Source organism: Ptychodera flava, chromosome 20, assembly GCF_041260155.1.
Source record: "Ptychodera flava strain L36383 chromosome 20, AS_Pfla_20210202, whole genome shotgun sequence".
NCBI classification, from domain to species: Eukaryota; Metazoa; Hemichordata; class Enteropneusta; family Ptychoderidae; genus Ptychodera; species Ptychodera flava.
This window is the reverse complement of record NC_091947.1, coordinates 16,377,445-16,385,880: the sequence shown is the minus strand read 5'-3', so window position 1 is coordinate 16,385,880 and position 8,436 is coordinate 16,377,445. Positions and strand designations below refer to the sequence as shown.

At 40.1% G+C, this 8,436-nt stretch overlaps 1 pseudogene; it reads right to left on the bottom strand.

Moving 5' to 3' along the window:
* Window positions 1–1,746: 1,746 nt before the first annotated feature.
* On the bottom strand, window positions 1,747–4,559 carry LOC139120736 (cytosolic beta-glucosidase-like; annotated as a pseudogene).
* Window positions 4,560–8,436: the final 3,877 nt, after the last annotated feature.

The window sequence follows — 8,436 nt, the reverse complement described above, 5'->3', positions numbered from 1 at the left end:
AGTGAAATACACAGCTGCAGAGATCAACGTACAAGTAATAAACAGAATCTTGAATTTGATGCATACTTCCATAGTCAGCTAATATACATCAAATAAAACTGGTGCAATGTGATCACATTTATGACAAATCGGCTTATGAGGTAAATGCGATGCGGCATTTTGAAGAGATTGTAGACCCTTAAGCGTACATTGGTTTATTCTCTACAAGAGACTACAAAAATCTAGCCCAATTGTTACGAGTACATAGATACATTTCTCATCAGTGTCCTTAGCCATCTATGTATAACAAGGAGTAGCCATTCCTACAAAGATCGAGTGTTGACATGGTCGCACATAGCACCATTAGATTACCAACCGAGAAGGAACGATATCACCGTCATTGGTCCGTGGGCTAGATTGGTTGCGGAAGGCTTTATTAACTGTGACAAACAATTGACAACTCGTTTCGTCACCCTTCAGAATGAGTATTTCTTGCTGTCATTCAGTCATGTACATCAATATATTACTCAACAGTAAAAGTACACAAAGCTACCATTACGGGACTGATTGTCAATGGTGCATGCATAGACAGCTGAGTGCCAGTGGCCACTCCCCGTCTATGGTATTGGTGTATGCCTCTCCTTGAGTAGTACTTAGACTTCAATAATCATTGGATGATTTGAAATCAAGATACACTGTAAGAGAAGTTCAGTAACAGTGTATATGTGTGTGTGTATGTATATATATATATCTGTGTCTGTGTGTCTGTATTTACACATAGGCCTACCAGTTGCGAAAATATTCACACACTGACAGACATCACACATACGTACATTCAAAAGACTATGAGCACAGATCAAATGCGTAAAAAATGAACGGGCCGCTTATGTATTGTCGTACCACTTGTTCAGATATGCATAGTTCCTTTCAGTTGTATACAGTGGCTAAAGTGTGTACCGGACTCGTATGCTTTAGGAAGTGTCTAGGCCATAGCCGTATATCTATGACTACTTCATGCGCCAATAGGGGCTATTAATAATTGAAACATCAACATAGTGTGAGAGGGGTATCGGAGTATTTTATAAACGCTCTTTTTATTGTCATGCGCAAATTCGCAAGAACTATGCAAAGATTACGCCATGATAACCACGTTTTCCACATGATATGGTCGTTGTTCGAGAATCTATCAGCACTTAAAATTTTAAAAAGTTATGACGTTGAGGGGGTTCAAAACATAGCTTCTTGGTCTAATTTTCGCACTTCAAAACTTTCTTTGGGTGTGGATTAAAGTAACCAGCTTGGCTTGCGTCTTTTTGTCTAATAATTAATGTATGTAGAGAAACTTTTGGCTTGCGCTTTATACATGAATGCTCCACATAAAACAGCATACATAGGTTAGTGAGATTCTTCTTCAGACATCTATTATCAATATGGACTACCAATCAGTCAAAGGAATGAAGTTCTCTTGGTCAGGTTTTTTGATTAATGGCAGTGTACATATACCTATAAAAGGGCACTGAACTAAGAAGACTGACAATGAGCCACAAAGCCCAAGTAATCTTAGATACGCCAGACTGACATTAGTGCTGACGACGGAAGTGTCAGTTATCCGACTTCTAAAAAAACTTAATACACTACTCGTTCAACATTATCTTCCATGCTAAATGATATTACCAAAACTAAAAAAAATCATTATACGGCTGAAAGATGCATTTTAGTTCAAATGAAGGTTATATTCAACCAATTTATTTCCAACTAACCGATGTGTATTATGCTGAACGAGCATGGCAAGTTCGCTTTGAAAACTACCTGATCATCAACATGCATACTTTCTGATGAAAGATCCGTCTACCCCTAAAGAGCGCCCTAGAAGGACGGATCTTTTAGTCTACTAAAAATCATACAGCTTTAGGAAAATAGCTTCCACAAGAAAGCCAGTGATTAAAGCTGGCGCTTCCGTATATATACGCCATGAACATGCACTGGCGACGGTCGAAAAACCATTGTCGGCTATTATTTTCATGTATTCTCGGGCGGACGCCTTCTGGGTACGAGCTCTGTCATCGTCGGTGAAATTTACATAGTGCAACCCAAATCTCTTCGTGTAACCAGATGAAAATGCGAAGGTATCCATCAGAGACCAGGCCGTGTAAATCTTAACATCAACTTTGTCGATGATAATGGCTACAAGAGAAGAGAAAAGAATGGAGTTATTCGGTCTTTGCGTCACGATTACGCCACGGTACTTTTGGTCCAATCGAACGATTGTAACACGATTGGAACTAATTTGGGATAATTGGATGATGAAGTAATGTCTATTTGATCTGCTAATGTAAGCTCATCTGCTTTTCTTTTTAAGTTACACACTTGTTTTTATGAGTAATTTTTAATATCGCAACATTCAGCTATAGGACACCTAACATTTTTGAGAAATTTGAAAAATATGAAAATCCAATTATCCCAAATTAGAGTTCCAATCGTGTTTTGTTTAATTGATTGATCAATGTATGATAGACTCATCTGTAGCAAAAGTAAATTGGCAAACGCCTCTCTTGCAATCTATGCCGATGAATATTTTAATAGCTATGTGTGGTTTTCTGCTTGTCCGTCTGTCTACTGTATCGCCTTAGCCTCGACGGGATGGTCCGATGTCAGTCCTCAATCCCTTGGTTCTCGCATTGATGGATATTGACATTGACTGTCTATATGGTTTTACTCCTTTGTTCTCATTGAAAGTTGTTCACAGTCAGTCAATTTGCTCAGAGATAAAGCTGATGAAGAGCCTGTCCCTTTAAAAACCTATCATGAGCTTGTTCAGCGTCAGAGGACCAGCTGAGCCTCAGCCCTGAACTACATCTCTTCCGACAGGTACGGCATACAGGTATGGTTTCTCCAAATGAACTACATAACCTTTTTGCGAGGATACCGATTGAATCTTGCACATCAGACAGACAGACAGAATGTATCTAGCCATTTATCTATCTATTATATTTATCTATCTTTTCAATTATCTGTCTATCTGGATGATTGTCCGCTCTCTTCTGTCTCACTGCCTCTTTGTCTTCCCTATCATTTATCTATTGTCGTAATGCAGCCGATGTAGATAATGTATAAACTAAGTATCACTTATTCTCTAAAACTGACTTGGCCAGTCGTTGACCGTAAGGAAAATATTCGGCCCGTGTATTGTAACATGCCTGATTTGCTATTTTTCACGGTGCTTACCTTTCAGGACCTCGTTGATGTAACTTTTGTAGTATTTTATTCTTTCTTCATCATTCAGTTCGTCAATATCTTCAGTTGAGTATCCATTCTCAATGATGTATATAGGTGGATCATTGTATTCGTCCTTTATCCACGCCAATAAACGCCGCATACCCCAAGGTACGACAGACATACCGATCGCGGTCTTCGGCCACTTGTCGTCAACGAAACGCTTTACACCACAGTCCTTGTCCCAGCTGGGCGGGTTGAGTTCGTCACTAGTGTAATTATTAACCAACTGTGAAGTGTAGTGGTTAATTCCAAAGAAATCACTAGTTCCCTTGATGTATTCGATTTCTTCACTTGCAAACTCCGGGAGTCTTGATTCAGGAAAACCTTGTTGTTCGCTGAGATCGGCAATTCTGGTCTTCATGACATCCGGGTAATCGCCGAGAAAGATAGGGTGAGCGTGCCAGCCAAGCTGGAACTGCATAGCACGTTCTGAAGCTTCTAGGTCTGCCGGGTCGCTCTTGTTCTCAGGCTCGAACCAGTCGCTATTAAAAGTGATACCAACGAGGCCATTCTGAGATGAACGAAATTCATCGTTGTAGACATGCCATGCTCGTGCGTGTGACTTAATTAATCACGTTGTGGGAGACGATGTAAGTCTTGTCACCATTGGCTTTATGCCCCGGCGCGTGGGTGCCATACTCATAACCAAATTGTGACATTATCCACGGTTCGTTGACTGTGATCCAGTATTTGACGCGGTCGCCAAACCTTTCATAGCAAAATCTAGCATAATCACCGAAATCATCGACGATTTCTTTCCCAAGCCATCCGCCATATCTGTCCACAAGAGCTTGTGGCAGGTCCCAGTGGTATAATGTCACGTACGGTTCGATGCCAGCTTTGACCAAAGTGTCGATTAAATTATTGTAGTAATCAACTCCAGCTTCATTGATATAGCCTGCTGTACCATTGGGCAAAGCTCGAGCCCAGCTGATCGAGAATCTATAGTTTTTCAGGTTCAAATTTTCCATGAGTTCAATATCTTTCTGCCAATTGTGGTAACTATCGCACGCAACGTCACCTGTACCTCCATCAGCAATGTTACCAGCTTCATGGCAAAACACATCCCAGATATTTTCGCCCTTGCCGTCTGCGTTCCATCCGCCCTCGATTTGATAAGATGAGGTTGCCGTGCTCCAGGAAAACTCGTCGGGAAACGACTCAAACAAGAAGGCGTCCCTTTCGGGATCATTGAAAACGTCTGGGTAGACGAGTACTGGATCTGAGTCTTGTGCCGACACCGACAGTGCGCAAGTCGTCATCAGGACGGCGAAAATGAATGCAGCAGTGCTTCGCGCAGACATCTTGAGGGTTGTGCTCGTACAAACAGGGGACAGTCAATGAAGATGTTCGCGAACCAACTTTGTTTGCAAACGGTTCCGTATTTTCTCGGTGGACGGGGACGAGAGCAACTATTTTATGCCAGTTGGCGGTGGAGATTTTTGCTCGTATTTCACATGCACAGTTGGCGATAGTTACCAATTGAAGTTTATTGTGAACAGAGGGCACCTCTTTTGTGTCAGTGGTTATAACATTTCCCTCTTTATTTTCACGGTAGGCACCTTGGAAAAATGAACATCGGGCAGACATCATTGGATGCGGGTACATATATGTCTATAGGATAAGCAGCGGGACTTGTTTAAAGTCATCGACCGCGATCCCACAGGACGTATACCAGTTGCAAATGTAAAGCGGTGTATATGGCTACGTCATAGGCGTAATGAACTATTATCCAGAAAGTCGTATTCCTGACAGCTACGTCAGTATGCAAATAGGTCAAGTTGACATCATAACAGACACAGAAACAGGCACAAAGATAGAACAGGTGGTAGTTTTGAACACACTCAATGTAGTTTACCTATGTGAGGTGCAATGTCTTCCACTGCATATTTGAAAATATACAGCAAGTTGTTGTTTATTGTGATGATGACTGCGCGCCGCTTGCCGTACTTTAAGTTTAAATAGAGCATTTAGAGGAATTTTGGGCAAAAAAATAAGGGGAAAATAAAAGCTGTTCACAACTGCCTACAAGTCACGATTTAAAAAGCTTCCCCTCCCATCAACTATTTACCCGGCTCCCTCCGAAACATCAAAATAAACTCCAAAGCGCCCCCTACAAGGGCTCTCAAGTGCTACGAGCTCTTACCATAGCAAAAGTTCCCGATTGTCCATAGACAGATGATTTTGTTCCTTAAGGGATGGTCAGTTTTCTTCAGCCTGGGGGGGGGGCCGGTGGATGCATGGGGTCACCCTGTTTTTGACTTTGGTGATAGGGGGGGTCACCATGTTTTTGAAATACTCAATAGGGGGGTCAGTGTGTTTTTGAATTTTGACAAAGACTCATCATTGCCTAAAATGCTAGTGTCAGCCACAAATTTCATCATTCAGTTGTATTTTTCGGCGCGCCCTTCGGGCGCGTAACTTTAATAATCAGTCATATTTTTCAGCATGCCCAACTTAAACATATCAAGCATACATACATCAGAGATATCTGTATGTTCAATATTTTTCAGCGTGCTCTTCAAGCTCATTACTTTAATATATCAGACATTTTTCAGCATGCCCTTCAGGTGCATGACTTTAATATACAAGGCATATATATCAGAGATATCAGGATGTTTCATATTTTTCGACGCGCCCTTCGGGCACCATACTTTAATTAATCAGAGATATCTTGATGTTTGCAAAGTGAAAGTGTACATTATGATATCTGCATTTCATATGAAAAGGATGACAAATTCCTGATACTTTTCTGTTCTCTGTATGAGAATTCAGTATGAGAAAGCAACATGCACAAATATTTCACAATATATATTTGATACAGTGACTTATTTTAGAGATAGAAAAATGACAAGATATCTTTCCTTCTCATTGATGCAATTATTTTCCTTTGTGTCACAGGTTTTCTGTAGAAAGATGCTTTTTTATGAACAAAATAACAGTTAAAAAAGGCAGTTTTTGTCATTATTAGCTGTGCTTTTATGGTTTCAATGTTACTAGAAAAGGTCCTCTCAGACACTGTACACATCACATTTGGCTAAAAAAGCTCTCTATGGCTCCTCAGGAGATTTAATTGGATGGTTAGCAAGTCTTAACACCCATCAAAGTTTTTGATTCACTGCTTTTTCCTCTTTGATATTAATGATTGACATCCACTTCTGTACAGCAGTTCAGGACATCTGGTTAAGCATAGACAGTGTGAAATACATTCACAGCTCATTCAAAATACAGCTCATTCAAAATGTACTGTATTCAAACTTTAAGATTGACACTTTGAAATTTCTATCCTACAACTGACATGTTAACAATTTCATTAAAACATAGAATGACTATTTAAATATAAATATATATGTAAATGTAAAATATTATATATATATATATATATATATATATATATATATATATATATATATATATATAATTTATGTCCACCTTTTGATTCTACCTATGTCGCGTGCCGGGGGGGGGGGGTCACCCTGTTTTCGAAATTTGTAATAGGGGGGGGTCACCCTGTTTTCAAAATTTGGAATAGGGGGGGGTCAGCCACTTTTTGACGTCGGCAAAAAATAATCCACCCGCCCCCCCCCCCCGGCCGAAGAAACTGACCAGTCCCTTACACTAAAGTTGGTATCGATCTTCTTCTTCGTTAGGCCTTCCTTTCACTATTGACCGAAAAAAATAATCCGTTCACGATAAACTCCGGTAACTAAAACTGCTGAATTGTTGTTTATCCTTTACAGGAAACCCTGGAAAGAGCCAATAAACTTTGGGTTCATTCCGTGAAATTGTTTTTGTGTCTATGTCAATTGATAAAGCAAAATCTAGCGATTCGGAACTTGCTGTATAGTTTGACATGGCAAAGAGGGTCTCGCTTGTATCTCCATGGGTCAGGACATCAACCCTGACAAAGTATCAGGTATCTGACCATCACTATTTCTTTTCTGAAAAGAAAACTATTGTCAGATATCGGACCATCACAGTATTTTTTCTGAAACGAAAACTATCATGTGAAAAACGTAGACTCCAAAACATGTCCATGGTGTCAAAGGACATCCGCGATTCACTTCGCTCAAACGTTTATTGCAAAATTGAAGCGATTTATTGCGCAAATCGAAAGAACACCGCAGCGTTGCATCGATGACACATACATACACGCATAGATGTCTTTTGGTAGCAGCTGGTCAGGGGCTTAAATCCCAGGGTCGATTACACCATCGCTGAGTCAGAGCCCGGACAAAAACATGGTTCTCTCGTTATGTCAATTTTATTCGCACAACCCATCAACAGAATTTAGTTTTAGTTTTTCCTTATATGACACTTTTCTTTGCCGTGTTTGCTGCACCATGGAAAGTCATAATATTTGTTATTTTTTTTCTGACAACCACTTGGTAAAACAATGGCAGCTTTCCTAACCCAGCACGTCGCGCATGCCCCCTACGTCAGGAATTACGTCATGACACTTTGTTTCGTATTTTGATCAAACATGTAAAGTGAAAGTACCGAACTGCACTGATGTAAGACTATGTATACTCACATAACACATTTTTATCACAAAGCACAGCAAGCATGGGGTCGATATTTGCTAAACTTTTGACTGGTTTACCACGCTTATATTGAAAGAAGGTTTACTAATCGGATGCTATAGACCCGGGAAACGAGTAGACGGCCGGATAGGTGTTTTGCATGGAATTTCAGAAGCTACATACTATAATCAGAAAAGTTCCCTAATATACGCCTGCATTCATATACATATGCGAGAAAGAGAAAGAGAGAGACACAGAAGACAGACAGACAGACAGACAGACAGACAGAGACAGCGAGACAGAGGAAGAGAGAGACAGAGAGAGAGATACAGACAGAGAAAGACAAAGACAGATAAAGAGACAGATATGCACAGATAGATAGATAGATAGATAGTAGATAGATAGATAGATAGATAGATAGATAGATAGATAGATAGATAGATAGATAGATAGAGTGGCAGACAGACAAATACACAGGCAGACAGATAGACAGACAGAAAGACAGAAAGACAGACAGAGAAACAAATTAAGATTTCTTTATGCCAGCATTCTCTATACGAACAAATATAATCCCTAGTCAATGGACATATGTATTTCAGGGCACGTAAATATCTATTCTATACCGACGAACTTTATGAATCCAATTATCCAGTGTTGC